This window comes from Lissotriton vulgaris, chromosome 3_2 (genome assembly GCF_964263255.1).
Source record: "Lissotriton vulgaris chromosome 3_2, aLisVul1.2, whole genome shotgun sequence".
In the NCBI taxonomy this organism is placed as follows: domain Eukaryota; kingdom Metazoa; phylum Chordata; class Amphibia; order Caudata; family Salamandridae; genus Lissotriton; species Lissotriton vulgaris.
In genome coordinates this window covers 237,133,336-237,150,546 of record NC_141690.1, presented here as the reverse complement: position 1 = coordinate 237,150,546, position 17,211 = coordinate 237,133,336, and positions in this window count along the sequence as shown.

Below are 17,211 nucleotides of genomic sequence, written 5' to 3'. Positions count from 1 at the left end.
GGAATTCTTCTCCTGAAAATGGAGGACCATTGTCTGTTTTCAGTGTTTGTGGTGAGCCCCAGGCAGCAAATATGTCGTCCAGCACTGGAAAGGTGGCATTTGCCGATGTCGATGACACTTCCCTCACTATTGGGAATCTTGAAAATTCGTCAATGACTACCAGCAGGTACTTTCCAGTCTCCAGTGGCCCATAGAAGTCTGCCGCTAGTTCAGTCCATACTGCCAATGGCAGTTCCGACATCCTCAACGGTGTGGGCTAACTGGATGATCCAGTTACTTGACAGGTGTGACACTGTGACACTTCTTCCTCCACCATGCTGTCTAGTCCTGGGAACCACACTCTTTCTCTCAACATCTTCTTTGTCGCTACTATTCCTCTATGTGATTCATGTGCTATCTTGATTGTTCTCTTCCTTAGTCGATGTGGTATTACAATCCTTGAACCTCTCATCAGGACTCCGTTCTCTGTCTCCGACAGTTCTTCGCCTATCTTTTTGAACGCCAACAGTTCTTCTTTGTCGACCCCTTCCTCTGTGACGGTGTTGCTATTGATGTGTCTCCATCTCTGTAGCCTCACTATCGTTCCTATTGTCTTCATTGTCGGATCTCTTTTTGTCTCTCGCTCCAGTTCTTCACTTGTTATTGACGCTGGAGTGTTTTGTTTCACGATGAAGTTTAGGTATTCTTCTGCCATTGTGGTACCCCCGTTTCGATATGGGAGCGGGTGTCGCGACATGTAGTCGGCTGGGTTTTGGTCTTTGCCTGGTTTGTGTATTATTTTAAAGTTATAGTCCATCAGCCTTATTCCCCACCTTTCTATTCTTGGTGGTATTTTCGCTTTTGGGTTGCCATAGATAGTCACTAGCGCTTGGTGGTCTGTCACTATTGTGAATGGTTTTCCATATATGAACATGTGGTAGTGCTCACATGCCCATACTACCGCCAGGCTCTCCTTCTCTGGTTGAGAGTAGGCTCTCTCAACATCGGACAGGCTTTTGCTTCCGTATGCTTCTATTTGTCGAGGTGAATCTTTCCCAGGTTTGTGTTGTGCTAGTATTGCGCCCAGGCCTACCGGGCTGGCGTCTACTGTTAGTTCTGTGCATAAGTTCGGGTCGAAGTACGCTAAGTGGTCTACTGCTGTCACTGACGCTCTTATCTCTTCAAACGCTTTTGTGCACTCTGTGGTCCATTCGAATGGGTGTCCTTGTTTTGTCAGTTCTCTCAATGGTGTGCTCACCGTTGCAAAGTCTTTTATGTACCTCGCGCAGTAGCTGGCAAGGCCAAGAAACGAGCGCACGTCAGCGACATCTTTTGGTTCACTCGTTTTTTCGAGCGTGTCTATCTTACTCCTGTCTGGCCTCATTCCTTTTCGTGAGAATATGTGTCCAAAAAATACTAATTCTTCTCTTCCCAGCTCGCATTTCTTCTCGTTTACTGTCAGGCCCACCTCTACTATCCGTGAGCCCACTTCCCTCAGCGCCGTGTCATGTTCCCCGTCTGACTTCCCAAAGACCAGAATGTCATCGCTGTAGTTTAGACTGTTCGTTATCGGTCTTATTATCTGCCTGATCGTTTCTTGGAATATTTCTGCTGCTGAAGATATTCCAAAGCTCAGCCTTTTGTAGCGAAACAGTCCTAGGTGCGTTGAGAAGGTCGTTATGTATCTGGACTGCTCATCTAGCTCCAATTGATGGTATCCCTTGCACAGGTCTAGTTTGGAAAAATTTCTCATTCCTGTCAGGCAGCTTATCATGTCATCCAGATGTGGCCCTGGGTGCCTTTCTCTTTCGATGGCTGTGTTTGGTACTCTCATGTCCACACATATTCTTATCTGCGTAGTGTCTTTCTTTGGTACAGCCACTATTGGGGACACCCATGGCGTTGGTCCTTCTGCGGGCTCAATGATGTCCTGTGCCAGTAGGGCTTTTATTTCTTCCTCCACTTGAGGTTGTAGATGTATTGGTACCCTTCGGTGGTGCTGTGCAACTGGCCTGACAGCCTCATTTATGTGCAGTGTTATTTGTTTTCCTTTTAGTTTTCCTAATCCTTCCGTTAATTTTGGGAATTCCTGTAGTATGCTCTCCTTTTCCGACATGTGGTACATCATTTTCAGTAGGCCCATTACTTTTGCCGTTACATTGCTTAATAGACACGGTGCTGGAATGTCTCCTCGTAACACATGTATTTCTTCTACGACAGTCTTGCCTTTGTGCGTCATGGTGTCCGTGAATTTCCCCATGTTTGTTACAGGATTTTGTGCGCCCCATGCAAATACTCTTACACTTGATGGTTGTAGCGGCGGCTTCTTCTTCATCTTGTCATATTCCGTGGCACACATGATGTTGCACGTGGCTCCGCTGTCCAGTACAAATTTTGTTTGATGGGGCCCTACTTCAATTGTCATCCAATCCGTCTTCTTTATTGACTTCCTGTCTATTAGCCTGATGTGTTCCTCTTCATGTCCTTCGTCCGTGGTCATGAGATATAGGCGTTCTACTTTTCTTGTTGTTTCTTCCTCTTCCTCTTCTTCTCCTGATTCCCCCGACGAGCTCCTCTCCGTCGCTTCCATGTGTCGTACATGTTTTGTTGTTGCTGTTCTTGGCTTTCCGGGCCTGCCACGTTCACTTTTGAATTGTCCACCTTGGCACATAGTGGCAAAATGGTTGCTTCTGTTGCATTTTCTGCAGGTTTGACCAAATGCTGGGCATGGTCCTCTGTGAGGGAATTCCAGGCCGCACCTGTAGCATTGGGAACTTTGTTTCTTCGCCACTTGTTCCTTGTGTCCTCCTTTCCAGTTCCCTTTCTTGCCGGTGTCTGCCATTCTATGTATTTGTTCTCCCTTCCGATCCATCTGTTTCGCTTGTATCATCGCTCTTGCTTCTGCCCTCGCGAGATCTAGAATTTTTTCTAAAGTGATCGGTTCTTTTAGTAGTCTTGTGCGAAATTCCGTGTCTCGGCAGCCTTCTATCAGTTTGAGGCGAAGTGCCTGTTCGTTGTCGTATTTTTCAAATTCGCAATGTGCTACTAGCTTTCTCAGCCTTGTTGCAAAGTCATCCATTGACTCTTCTGGCTGCTGATATGCCATGTGAAAAGAATATCTCTCAAAGTCGACGTTTCTTTGCGGGTCGAACTTGGCCGTCAGACACTTTATTAATTTCTCGTAGGTTTCTAATTCACTCTGTGGCAGTGTTATGAGGAGGTCATCCACCTCATCCCCCACTAGGTTTAAGAATATATCTAGTTTTTTTTCATTCACCACGTCAGTCGCCTTCATGTATCGTTCAAATTTTATGATCCACTTTTCCCACCGGATGCCCACTTGTGGCTCCGATACAATGAACGGCACTGGTCTGCGATATTGTGCACTCTGTGACTTTGTGTCTGGCATTTTCTTTAAACTCTTTTAGTTCGAGCTATTTGTGTTGATATCTTTTCTCCTTTATTACTTTCTTTGATATTCTTGTCTTATGGTGACAGTATTGTCCCTTTTTTCCTCTCTTTGGTGCTCTTTAGTCTTCTTGCCTGGCTTTCTGATGGCTGCCCTTTGTTCTTGATGCAATTTCTTTTTTTTTGTCCCCCACAAAATGGCCGCCTTGCTTCTCGCGAGATTTCGCGATTGAAATCTCGCTTTTGACTGACCTTAAAATGGCCGACTTGCTGTGGCCGCGTTTCTATTGGTCCTTTCTGCCTGTTTCTAAGATGGCCGCCGAGATTTGGTCGCTCTCGCGATACTACGCGCTCAATTCTATTTAGCGCGGTCTTTTCTTTCCTCGGCGCTACTGCTGCTCCCTGTGGCTCCTCTTACTGCACGTTGTTTCTTGCCTTTGTTGGACGCTTATCGGGGTGGGCTCCCGTGTAGCTCCTTGCGTCAGCAGCGATCGCTCCGTTGATCCTGTGGTCCCGTGCGCTTTTGCACGCGGTGATGTCACCGTTTCCACCCACCTTCGTCGCCAGATGTCGTGTACACTGCGCGCAGCATGCAGGAATCACTCAGGACGCTGATCATGTGTGGAGGTATTTCTTTATTGCTATATCTCGTCAGTCCATCAGGGCACGTCCGTCCTCGTCCTCATCCTCCTGTACAATGTCCTTTCCTGTCCCTCGACAGGAAGTGGTGTCCGGTGACCTGGTCACCACCCTGTGACCCACAGGGTCCTAGCGTCCAGCGTCTGTCGTGGTCATCACAAGGTGTACAAGAGGTTTTGTTCCTAATTTCTTAAAATATACATAGTGTGGGCTTTGGCCCCGCCCAGAAGAGTTGTGTATATGTTTGCCTTCCAGGAGGAGCTCTCATTGAAATGCATAAGGGACTACTTTAAGTCTGAAAAGTGCAGCCACTCATCGCGCTGTTTGCCACATTACGTTATTTATTTCCTATAAGGACTCTATACAGCAACCAGTCTTTTTTGCTACTTTTTCCAAGCACTGGAAAAGGCCATAAGGCAGGCTCCAATACGATTAACATAATTTGGATACTGGTCCGACCCTGCGGCCAACCCCGCCTCGCACGACCAAAGCCCACGCGTGGCACTGAGTTTAGTGCCAACGGGGGCGTTGACCGTAGGGCCTGGCCAGTGAGTGGAGGCATTAGTTTAACATTAGGTAATTAAATATTATCTTACGTTACAAAAAAAACCTAGAAAGTCACTGAAAAAAACAAAGGTTGCTGGGACATTATAGTTACGAAATAGAATTAAAAAAAATCTTTTTAATTCACTAAAAAAACAAAGGTTAGAGGGCCGTCATAGTTCGGCTCAGATTGTACAGGCACAAAACCATAGAAGTTCATCAGTTATAGTTATACTTATCTCAAGAAGCTATAGCTCAGGCCCCCGGGTAACTATAACTCGCGCCCTCACCATGCACTGCTACTTACCCAACAAGTTACATCAGTAATGGCATCTTATATAAGATCATTTATAATATACCTGCAACATATGCAATAACATTATTGATGAGAAAAATGTGCATGGCTGGGGCGCGAGCATCTGGTGTCATTTCATTTAAATGTATTTACTCTATAGCTGTTATTTCTATTTCTGTACTGCTTAAAAACGTAACATTTTGTTATTTCACCACGTTATTTGCCTGATTGTTTTATTTTATTATACTGTATCTGTTTTATTATGGCTTGTACCCCTCTTATGTATTTAAAAATGTAATAAAAAACTTCTTAAACAAAAAAAAACGTAACATTTTGCCTCTAAGTTAAGCCTGACTGCCTTGTGCCACGCTACCAGAGGGTTAAGCCCAGGTTAATGTACTGACTTATGTAGTTCACCCTAACAAGGATGGTGGTTGTTGCCTGAGTGAGGCTTCCACCCCCTCAACCACTTTATAAGAAAACGCTATTATCCAGCTCAACATTTGATGTTTCTGTGTTTTTTCTCCATATTAAGGCAAAGCATATTTCCCTACCTTCCCCTGTGCTATTTCTGCTCGGTTATCTGATTTTATTAAGTGATTCCTCCGCGTGTATATGAATTCCCTGCAACGGAGAAAACATTTTATTAACCTCTTTGACATTAAAAACTGTAATTACATTTTAATGTTACATTTACTGGTTATTATTCTAGACACAACGTAATTTGAATATTAATGAATCTGTTTTAATGCAGTTTTAATGTTAAGATACAGTAATGAAGAGACGAGACATGCTCACGTAACGCTGCGCCTCAATTTGCGGATGACATTTTGTTTCCTACGTTTTGAATCTCTTTTCCATATTCACATTTCGGCCGACTCTGGAGGGCTGAGATGCGGCACAGGCGTCCATGCCGCGCGGATGCGGGCATTGAAAGCGCGTGTGGGGAAGGGCGCGCGACTTCACTTTGCACAGGTGGGCGCGCTCATAAACCTCAGTCAGGGCTCGAGACAAAACATCATTGTCGCCCACGGATGGGACCGGGGGCTGCTTCTGCCCACGCTCCACGCCCAGTCAATATTTCATCTCTTTCCAATGAAGATGAGGTTATGGATATGATGGCTGAAGTGAATCTGCCACCTCCCCGGTGCCTCATACTGGTCCAAGGGGGTATGGAAGATTTTCAGGATACCCATTTAAAGGAAATTTCGTCACAAAGAAAACTCAATTGTATAGTCAGTGAAAACCTGCCATGTATCCGGCCTTCCTGGACCTAAGTTGGACACCCCTGAACCAGCTTGTACATTAGAATGTGGATTTCAAAGCTGTCTCGCTTGTTTCAAAGGCTTTTTCCATGTGTCAATGTGAATATTGTAGCTCAGAGCGGTGCACATATATAATGTTTATTATTTTAATTATCAAGTTATAGTTTGTATCGTACTTCCATGGGAAACCATTTTTTGGTTTGCTTATAATTTTGGTGCTGTTTGACTAATCTTTATGAAACTTTGCACAAAAAAAAGTCTCATCCACTTCAGCTCCTTCCTGGAAAGCTTCAGGGTGATCTGTCAGGCGAGGGTAGGGAAAAAGTAGGGGTCCCAAAATTCGTTTTCCCCATTCATTTTTTGTAGGAAATTTAGACACAGCTACAGCCCATACATACAGCTCATCAGGTTTACACCAAATTTGGCACAAACCTAGATCTTGTTCCAGAAAGTATACTTTCTGTGATTTGGTACAAATCCCTTCAGTAATTTTGGTGATAGTAAGGCTCAAAAGCTTTGCATATTTCATGCCGCATCGGAACTGCGCGCAAGCAGGTCTCGAGATCTGGTTGGCTGCCACTATATCGAAAATTATGTGGCGGCAGCAATCTAAGGACTCAGGTATTCAGCCCCTTGTCCTCAAATTGTTTTGAAAGAAAATATATACGGGGGCAGGGTAGGGATACCCTGCGCCCCTAGGACTCGTGGTCAGGGTTCCCCATTAGGACCTAAAACAATATTTTTTTTTTAATTGTACTGCAAATTTGCAGTGGATCCACAAACATGCAGTAATATATTTTAAAAAGGCATGGGCTCCCGCATTAACAAACAAACCCTTTGGCGTGAGCCAAGTCCCAGGAGCGGCACAAAAATGTAATAGGGGGCGGGACATGCAGCCACCTTCTTGAGCCTCCCTGTTGCCCCAGGGACCTCATCACCCAGAGCCACTGGCCAGGGGCGACTCTAGGCTCATGGCGGCCCTGGGCAGGGAGCGCAGGTAGGGGGCCCCGGAAGAGGGGGTCCGGGCGGGATGGAGCGCGGAGGCCAGGGAAGAGAGGAGGGAGGGGGTCAGGGTGTTTGGAAGTGGAACAGAGCCAGAGGCTGCCAAATCCCTGCCAGGGGCCTCCACGCAAATATGTATCCATCCTCAGAGGATTATTATATTAAGGATATATATTGGGGTGGTGGCCCCTGGGGTTTGATGGCCCTGTGCAGGTGCACAGCTTGCACATGCCTAAGGCTGTCCTTGTCGTATGAATCAAAATAAAGAAACCTTGCTGCAAACAGAAATGTCTCTGTCCTCCATATTACGAGCTGGAAAAAACGGATATTAATCCTGGCAAACTGAACTAATTTCATGTGGAGATCACACTTATAACTTCTTAAAACATGCCTAAGGCCGCCCCTGCACTGGCAGATCCCCTGTGCGAGCTTCCAAACGCCCCAGGGACCCATACCTCCAAATTTAAAATTAGTTAAAAGGGGAGGGGGAATGTGTCCTCATTCCTCGAGCCTCCTAGTCCCATGGGCCCCATAACCCGGGCCCAAAAGGTAATTAAAGGAGCCGCTATTTTAAAGGAAAGGGGGTACGCAGCCTCCCCGTCCCCGAGACCGTACATGCCCCAGGGACTCTATCTCTTGGGGCCATCTCAATGGTTGTGTCCTGCGGAGCTCACCCCTCGGACGCTGTTTCCCTGCCTGCAAACGCGCGGGCAGGTAAATGAGTGCTCCCACATGACGGGAGCTGCAAAAATGCTTCTGCTGGGTGGGAGCAGACATACGATCCCTGCCTGTGCTCTTGCAAGCAGGAAAGCTGAGACTGCTCCCGCACCTGCAGGAGCAGAAAAAAACCCTGCTCCTGCCGGGAAGGAGTAAAGCTGGCTTCCGCTGCACCCAGGATTGATGCATGTGGGGGTGGGGTGGGGCCCTGGGGCTGCCCTTGTGGCCCTGAACATTGTGTGTTGAAGGTGCCCAGGGTGGTCACCGAGGCGCCCACTTTAGGCTCCAGCAGCTGAGGTCCCTGATGTCTGAATTGGCTTGTGAAGGGGGGATGTGCTTCCCCTTCTCTTAAATATGGATACCCCCTAGGGCATGGGATCCCTGGGGCCAATGAGTGCTCTTGGAGGTGGGCCCCATGCCCCCTCTGCATTAAAATGAATACGGCTGCAGGGGTAGGGATCCCAGGGGTCTGAAAAGGCTCAGGTAGGGGAGGCACGCGCCCCCTCCACCTTAAAATGAATATGGCTCTGGGGGATGGAGTAATTGGGCCAGTAGTGACTCTGGAAGGGGGGTGCGCGCCCCCTCACCGTAAACATGATGGGTTCCCTAGGGCTTGGTAAAGGCTCAGGGAGGGAGACTGCCCGCCCCCAATATTAGTAGACAAAAACTGAAAATAATTGTTGGCTCTGTTGACACCCAAGATGGGAGCTGACGGGGAGTCAGCAAGGCTGCTGGGGCCCTGGGCTCCCCTGTGGCCCCAGTCAAAAAAAAAAAACAGTGGTGAGTATCCTGGGCGGGCCCGGGACACCAACATTAATATAAATGTTAAAAAAAAGTAATAATAAATAAGCAGCAAGAGACACCCATTTATTATTCACTGCTCCAAGCGAGGCGTTCCCCATAATGCCCTAGGGCTTTTTTCATGTCCATATTTTCTTGCTGGTGGTGCCTGTAGAAAAGGCAAAGGCACCACCAAATATTTTTCTTAATGTTGTGGGGGCTACAGGCAGTGCAGCAACCCTCCAGTAACATTAAAAAAACTAAGTCTCCTGGGTCATTTTATCCATGACCCCAGGAGATCGTACCGTCTTTTTTAAAAGCACTTTGAGCTAGAGCTGTGATCTCTTCAGCTGCAGTGTGGAGACCTCGAGCAGTCGGTGCTACGGTTACACTTTGTGCCATGAAAAATATGAAAAAGAAAGACTCAGAGTCATGCTAATCTGTTTTCTTTAAAAAGGCTTTATTCGAAATATGTGACGACAATCACTTTTATTTGTCATTGCAATGTGCGAATTTAAGAAATCTACATTTTATTATAGTTATTGCTGACTTTTTGACAAAACCAGCATATTTCCTTTCTTACTTAAAATAACACCCTTTATATTGTTACACATAGTCAGCTGTGCATGCGAGCAGGGGGTTGGGCACAACCCTCTGCTGCTCATGGCCAAAGGCCCTAACGTAGCTATAACTCACGCCCTCACCATGCACTGCTAATTACCTCCAAAATTACATCACTCGTTGCGTGTTCCATGAAACCATCGATAACATCACTACAACATCTGCAATTACATCATTGATGACAACAGAGTGTATTGCTGGCCGAGTTATAATTACTTTAGGGCACGAGTTATAGTTACTATAGATAACTATAACTGGTGAATTTCAGTGACTTTGTTATTGAAAAATGGTATGTTGTAACTACCAATTTCACCTAACTCTAACATCTCTTCAACCTGTGCTTTTTTCAGTGAATTTCTAAGGTTGTTTTAAATGCAAAGTAAGATATTATTACCATACCTAACTATAATGTCATTTTGACCTTTGTTCTTTTCAGTTTTTAGAGTCACGACTGTGTTGTTATAGTAAGGACCGGGTTTTCACTGGAAATCAATTTTTTGAGTTGCCAATAACTTTGGCGCGATTTGATGAATCTTCACAAAAATCTCCACAAAAAAAGGTTAAACTAACTCAGCTTCTTCCGGGAAAGGTTCGGGGTGATCCATCAAGTGAGGGCTGAAAATAAGGGGGCCCCAAAAAAATTTTTTGTCCATGCAATTTCCAAAAGGAAAATTTAACAGAGCTAAAGCCAAAGCAGCTCAACAGAATTACAGCAAATTTGGCAGAAAGCTAGATCATTATCCAGAAAGCGCACTTTTTGTGATTTGATATCAATCTGTTTATTTGTTTTTGAGAAATTTAGTTTCAACACGTATGCATAAATTATGACCCAGGACCGCAGCTTAAAACAAGCCATATGATTGGTTGGCAGAGTACGCCCTCTGTATTACTGTGGTAACGTGAGGTCCAAACATGCAATCTTATTGGCTGGCTGCAATATGAACAGAAAGTTATGGCTGCCATTCTATGACTGGGGGAGTAGATACCCATGTCATTGAAAATAAATAAATATAAGGATTAAGGGGGTAGGGTAGGGATACCCTGACCCATTGGCCCTGTGGGGAGGACAGGTCCTAGTGGAACTGCCACTGGAGTCAAATTAAAAATAGTTTGTTGCAGCGATGCTCAGCACTGGTCCATGTCCATTCGCAGTACACTGTCCAGAAAAGTGCACTGGGCCATGGAGGGCTATAAGACCAAAGGGCTTGGTCAGCAGTGTGGTTATGGCTGCCCTTGGGCGTTCGGTGCTGTGCCTGGCCGCAGACCAAGCCCTGTGGCCATGCACCCACTCTGCCCGGTTGAAACCAACCCCAATTCTACAGGTGAATAATTTATTGTAAATATAAGCTTTAGTTTCTCTCACATATTTTGGCAACAGGTCCTTAATTTAAACCACAACCTATTTGTAACATACATCTGCAACTCACAGCACTGAATGTGCCCAGACTCTATCTTTTTAAAGTGAAGTACTGTTTGCACTTAACATTTTTCTAGTAGTTAAACCTGCATAATATAAATGTTACCATACTGAATCAGACTTGTCTCCAGGACTACACTATTTACATTTCATAGATGCACACATGCACTTATAGTCAATGTATACTATATATGTTGGTAGGCCCTTAACTATTTGCTTTCTTTTCTAAAATGATCAAGTGGTGTATAGAGTATTTTAAGGAGCATTAACTTGGATGATGTCATCAGTGATGTCATTTCAGATGTCATCAATGATGCCATTTAGCAATACTGTAACATGCAAGGTCATAAGCAGTACATGGCGGGGAGCAATCTATAGTTAGTTCATTGGACTATAACTGCTGAATTTTAGTGCTTTTTTTGTTTTTTTTAAGCATTTGTTTTTAACTAATTTCAACAAAGTGTATTTCTGTGTTTTGTACTGGTAGAGATGATGATATTACCGTACCTGACAAGACTGTTTATATAACCTTTCGTTTTTAATTAATGTCTACTTTTTAAAAACATATTCAGCTAACACCCTGACTGCACACAGCCTTTGGTCATTTGCAACAGGGAGTAGGTACAGGCTCACCCACTGCTAGAGGCAAACCTGCTGCAGCCTGCCCTCAGTGGTCAGCTTGTTGTCTCTTCCCCTGCTCTACTCCTGCGTTCCCTCAATCTCCATCTGTGTGCCCTTGTCCCCGCCTCTTGATCTCTGTGGTCAGTTGGCACCCCCTGCCCGCTTGCCCTCTGTTCTCCTTCTGCATGAGCCAGGCCCTAACTCCTGCCTCAATGCTCAGCTTGCTGCCTCTGCCTCACACATTCTGTGTGTGTGCCCCTGCTCCCTCGCACCTGCCCTCCGTGGTTCATTGAGCCGCACCTGTCCATGCCAGCCTGCCCTCCATGCTCAGCTTGCTAGCCCTAAGCCCCCATCCCCCTGCCTTCATTCTTCATCATGCTGCCCAACCCTCCTGTCCTCCATGGTCCATTGTGCTGACCCTGTCCACCCTTGTCTGCTCACCATCGTCAGATTACTGACCCTGCCCCTGCCTGCTTGCCCTCCATTCACCATCTGTGTACCCCTACCCATGGTCGTTTGTACTGCCAATGCTCCTCCTCCTTGCCGTACATGCTTAGCTTGCTGCCTCACCCCACCTGCCCTCGGTTATTTGAATCCATACCCCTGTCCTCTCAATCCAATCCTGCATGTTGATTGTGCTGCCACTGCCCCTTCTGCCTGCCCTGCATGATTAGCTTGCTGACACTACCCCTCCCGTCTACCCAGCATGGTGAGGGGCATGGTGAGGGCCACTGTCTCAATGATTCCATGAATCTGTATGTCAGAAAAAGTGGAAGTGAACTGCATCACCCAGGGAACAAGAGACAGAAGAATATTTATTGCCACATTCTTATATCCATAAAGGAAGACACAGTTCCAACAGTGAATCACAATTGCAGATTCCTATGTCGAGTAAGACTAAGAAGATCTTACTTTGATGTCACAAAGCTGTCATAGAGGAGAAGACATCCTACACAATCACAATGATAAACCTGTGAAAAGTGTGCACTCGTAATACATCACAGGCTGAATCAGACTCTGATCCGCGGTGGTAACTGCAGAGTGTCTGTGAAACATATTGCAGTAGCACACATAAACATATACTGCACCACACCAACATCAAACAAGCTCATACACCCAGTGAGACAAACTCACTCACCTGCATATGGTGGTAGTACTTGTAAACATACACTGCACCACACCAACATCAAACATGCTCATACACCCATTGAGACAAACTCACTCACCTGCATATGGTGGTAGTACTTGTAAACATACACTGCACCACACCAACATCAAACATGCTCATACACCCATTGAGACAAACTCACTCACATGCATATGGTGGTAGTACTTGTAAACATACACTGCACCACACCGGCATCAAACATGCTCATACATCCATTGAGACAAAGTCACTGTTGGAACTGGCACTTTCTGGTTGGCTGAGGCGATGCCCTAGCCAGGCAGAGCCTGCCACTCCTATGAGGGATACATGATTACACTCACTGTATAACCTGCGCTCACTCTTGGGTAGCTTAGCACTGAGCAGTCAGGCTTATCACAGAGGCAATGTTCGCACAGCCCTCTCATACAACAAAGAAACTGAGCGTCGCAAAAGAGACATCACATGTGTATGTAAATAAAGTTTGTATTCAACACACACATTAATTACCAGAAAATGTACATCATATATTTCTGCGCATAAATCACGTTTGGAAATATCACTAGCAGCACTTGGCCCAACCATGTTAAAATGCCATCAGTAGTACGCACACTTGGGAAAGATCCTACTTTACCCGCCAGCACCCTTATGCGATGTGAAACGTTGTTAGAACTTGGCCCACCCTGGCAATCATTATATTTCAATACCATACAGTTATAGGATGCAGCCCCGATCACAACGATATCAAAAATGTGTACACACTGATAATTACACTTCCACCCAGCATCACTACCAGGGCATGGAGTACCCCTGTGTACCTGCTCTGCATTACACCTGCCCCTTGCTCCACTCCTCGGGCATACCCCAGGGGTGCTCTCGTGGTAGTGGATGGCCCACTTAGGATTGGCTAACACGTAAGAAAATATGCCAACCTGAGCTTAAGCACAACTGCAAACCCACAAGCCTGCAATGACAGGCTTGATGCATGTTTTAAAGGCCATTCTGCTGGGTGGCGCAGTCAGTGCTGCATTCCACTATTAGCCAATGCAGTACCTGCCCTGGGTATGTGGCGTACCTTTTTACAGGGCGCTCACAGGTACAACACCTAAAACAATCAAGTAAGCACCACTGCCTAGCATGTGTAGGAAGGGCGCACACGCTGTCAAACTGCATTACAGTGGGAAAGCGCCCAGAGTCTTAAGGCCACGAAAAGAAATCAGCAAAAAACAGGAGCAAAAAAACAAAACGTTTAGAAAAAATCCCCTAAGGGCCATGTCCAACACTCACTCACATGCATACGGTGGTAGCACGCACAAACATCCACTGCACCGCAGCAACATCAAACATGCTCACACACCCACGACACAAACTCTCGCACATGCTAAATGTTGCCCCAGTAATGAATTCAGGACACCCACAAGGCTTTGGGATCAGTGACCCAAAGGGAAGATGGCTGCTGATCTGCACTTTTCCTCCTGAGGAGACAGAGCTGGCAATGCTGCCTGCTTAAAATTCAGCCTGGTGGGGCTGACGTCAGCTGGCCTCATCTTCTGTCCCAGGACAGCAAACCTTCCCATTATGGACTACTCTGTCTTTGCAAAGATGCTATAGTTTCTATAAATAGGCCCTAAGTATAGTAATGATGGTGGCTGGCTGTGCTAGTGTTCTGCTTGGGACATATTCCAACCCTCTAGCAAGCAATCTATGCATTCATTTCCAGACCTGCTGGTTTCCGGTAGGCCGATTCCAGCCTACAATGAACTCTCAAATTAGAATGGAGCTGCTTCTCTTCCTGCTGGGGCTCTGTAAATACATCTTCTAATGCAATACTGGCTTTTGCAACGGTAGCGCGTGCATAGAATTCGGTTCACCTGTTTGTTTCTGCTTTGTCTAAAAAAAAACGTGTTCAAATAAGAAAAACAGACCAGATCACTGTCTGATCAAATATTGGTAGTTTTTCAGAGCATACCTTAATCGATGTAGTCTTCGAGGTGCACATTCCCTGGCGTGGGGTCCTGCGCAGCCGCGGTCGGTAGTAGGAGTTCCTGCAGGGTGGTGACGTGGGGAGAGGGAGGGGCAGGGTGGGGGGTAGTAATGTATGGATTACGGAGTTTAATAGGTAAGTAAACATATAAATAAATAAAACGAATTAATCTGCGCGCACTGCATCACCAAATGTGATGCAGTGCGCGCAACGAAATTCGTTTTATTTATTTATATGTTTACTTATCTGTTAAACTCCGTAATCCATACATGACTACCCCCCTCCTTGCCCCTCCCCACGTCACCACCCTGCAGGAACTCCTACTACCGACCGCAGCTGGTCCTGCGGCCTTTCTTCCTGGAGGCTGGAGGGATGGACCTCCGGTCTCTGTTCAAGCCCTGGGCCGGAGCTTGCACTGCAAGGGCTGAACATCAGTTTCATCCCTCGAGACAAGAGACTCTGGCATCACACTTTTCGGTGCCCGCTTCGATATCTCTCTGCCTTGATGAGACTGCCCCGCCCAGGCTTCTTCTATCTTTCATCTCAATCTCTGTCCTTGGCCTCCTGGTTAAAATCCTGGCCATGGAAAGGTCCCTTTTCCAAAGCTCACTCTCATCAAGGAAATGTCAGGACATTCCCAGGCCTGTAGAGCAACCCAAAGAGAACCCCACACCTTCCCGGAGCCTGTACCTCAGGTCAGCAATCCACACACCTTCCTGGAGGCCCTACCTCAGCCCAACGATCCCCACACCTTCCCTGAGCCTCTACCTCAGGTCAGAGATCCTCACACCTTCCCGGAGCCTGTACCTCAGGTCAGTGGTCCTCACACCTTCCCAGAGCCTCTGCCTCAGGTCAGCGATCCTCAGACCTTCATGGAGCCTCTACCATAGGTCAGTGATCCTCACACCTTTCCAGAGCCTCTATCTCAGGTCAGTGGTCCCCACACCTTCCCGGAGCCTCTACCTCAGGTCAATGATCCTCACACCTTCCCGGAGCCTCTACCTCAGGTCAATGATCCTCACACCTTCTCTGAGCCTCTACCTCAGGTCAGTTATACCAACACCTTCCCGGAGGCTCTACCTCAGGTCAGCGATCCTCAGACCTTCCTGGAGGCTCTACCTCAGGTCAGCAATCCACACACCTTCCCGGAGCCTCTACCTCAGGTCAGTGGTCCCCACACCTTCCCGGAGCCTCTACCTCAGGTCAATGATCCTCACACCTTCTCTGAGCCTCTACCTCAGGTCAGTTATACCCACACCTTCCCGGAGGCTCTACCTCAGGTCAGCGATCCCCACACCTTCCTGGAGCCTCTACCTTAGGTCAGTGATCCTCGCACCTTTCCAGAGCCTCTATCTCAGGTCAGCAATCCTCACACCTTCCCAGAGGCTCTAACTCAGGTCAGCAATCCACACACCTTCCCGGAGCCTGTACCTCAGGTCAGCAAACCCCACAACTTCCTGGAGCGTGTACCTCAGGTCAGTAATCCTCACACCTTCTCTGAGCCTCTACCTCAGGTCAGTGATACCCACACCTTCCCGGAGGCTCTACCTCAGGTCAGCGATCCCTACACCTTCCTGGAGCCTCTACCTTAGGTCAGTGATCGTCACACCTTCCCGGAGCCTCTATCTCAGGTCAGCAATCCACACACCTTCCATGGAGGCCCTACCTCAGCTCAGCGACCCCCACACCTTCCCGGAGACTCTACCTTAGGTCAGCGATCCCCACACCTTCCCTGAGCCTCTACGTCAGGTCAGCGATCCTCACACCTTCCCGGAGTCTGTTCCTCAGGTCAGCGATCCCCACACCTTCCCGGAGCCTGTACCTCAGGTCAGTGGTTCTCACACCTTCCCGGAGCCTCTAACTCAGGTCAGCGATCCTCACACCTTCCTGGAGGCTCTCACTCAGGTTAGCAATCCACACACCTTCCCGGAGCCTCTATTTCAGGTCAGCGGTCCCCACACCTTCCCGGAGCCTCTACCTCAGCTCAGCGATCCCCACACCTTCCCTGAGCCTCTTCCTCAGGTCAGTGATCCCCACACCTTCCCAGAGCCTCTACCTCAGGTCAGTGATCCTCACACCTTCTCTGAGCCTATACCTCAGGTCAGTGATACCCACACCTTCCCGGACCCTCTACCTCAGGTCAGTGATCCTCACACCTTCTCTGAGCCTCTACCTCAGGTCAGCGATCCCCACACCTTCCCGGAGGCTCTACCTCAGGTCAGCGATCCCCACACCTTCCTGGAGCCTCTACCATAGGTCAGTGATCCTCACACCTTCTCTGAGCCTCTACCTCAGGTCAGCGATCCCCTCATCTTCCCAGATCCTCTACCTCAGGTCAGCGATCCTCACACCTTCCCGGAGTCTCTACCTCAGGGCAGCAATCCCCACACCATCCGGGGCCTCTACCTCAGGGCAGCAATCCCCACACCTTCTCTGAGCCTGTACCTCAGGTCAGCGATCCCCACATCTTCCCTGAGCCTCTACCTCAGGTCAGCCATCCCCACACCTTCCCTGAGGCTCTCCCTCAGGTGAGTGATCCCCTCACTTTCCCAGAGCCTGTACCTTAGGTCAGTGATCTCCTCACCTTCCTGGAGCCTGTACCTCAGGTCAGCAATCCACACACCTTCCCGGAGGCTCTATCTCAGGTCAGCGATCCCCACACCTTCCCGGAGCCTCTACCTCAGCTCAGCGATCCCCACACCTTCCCTGAGCCTCTTCCTCAGGTCAGTGATCCCCACACCTTCCCAGAGCCTCTACCTCAGGTCAGTGATCCTCACACCTTCTCTGAGCCTCTAC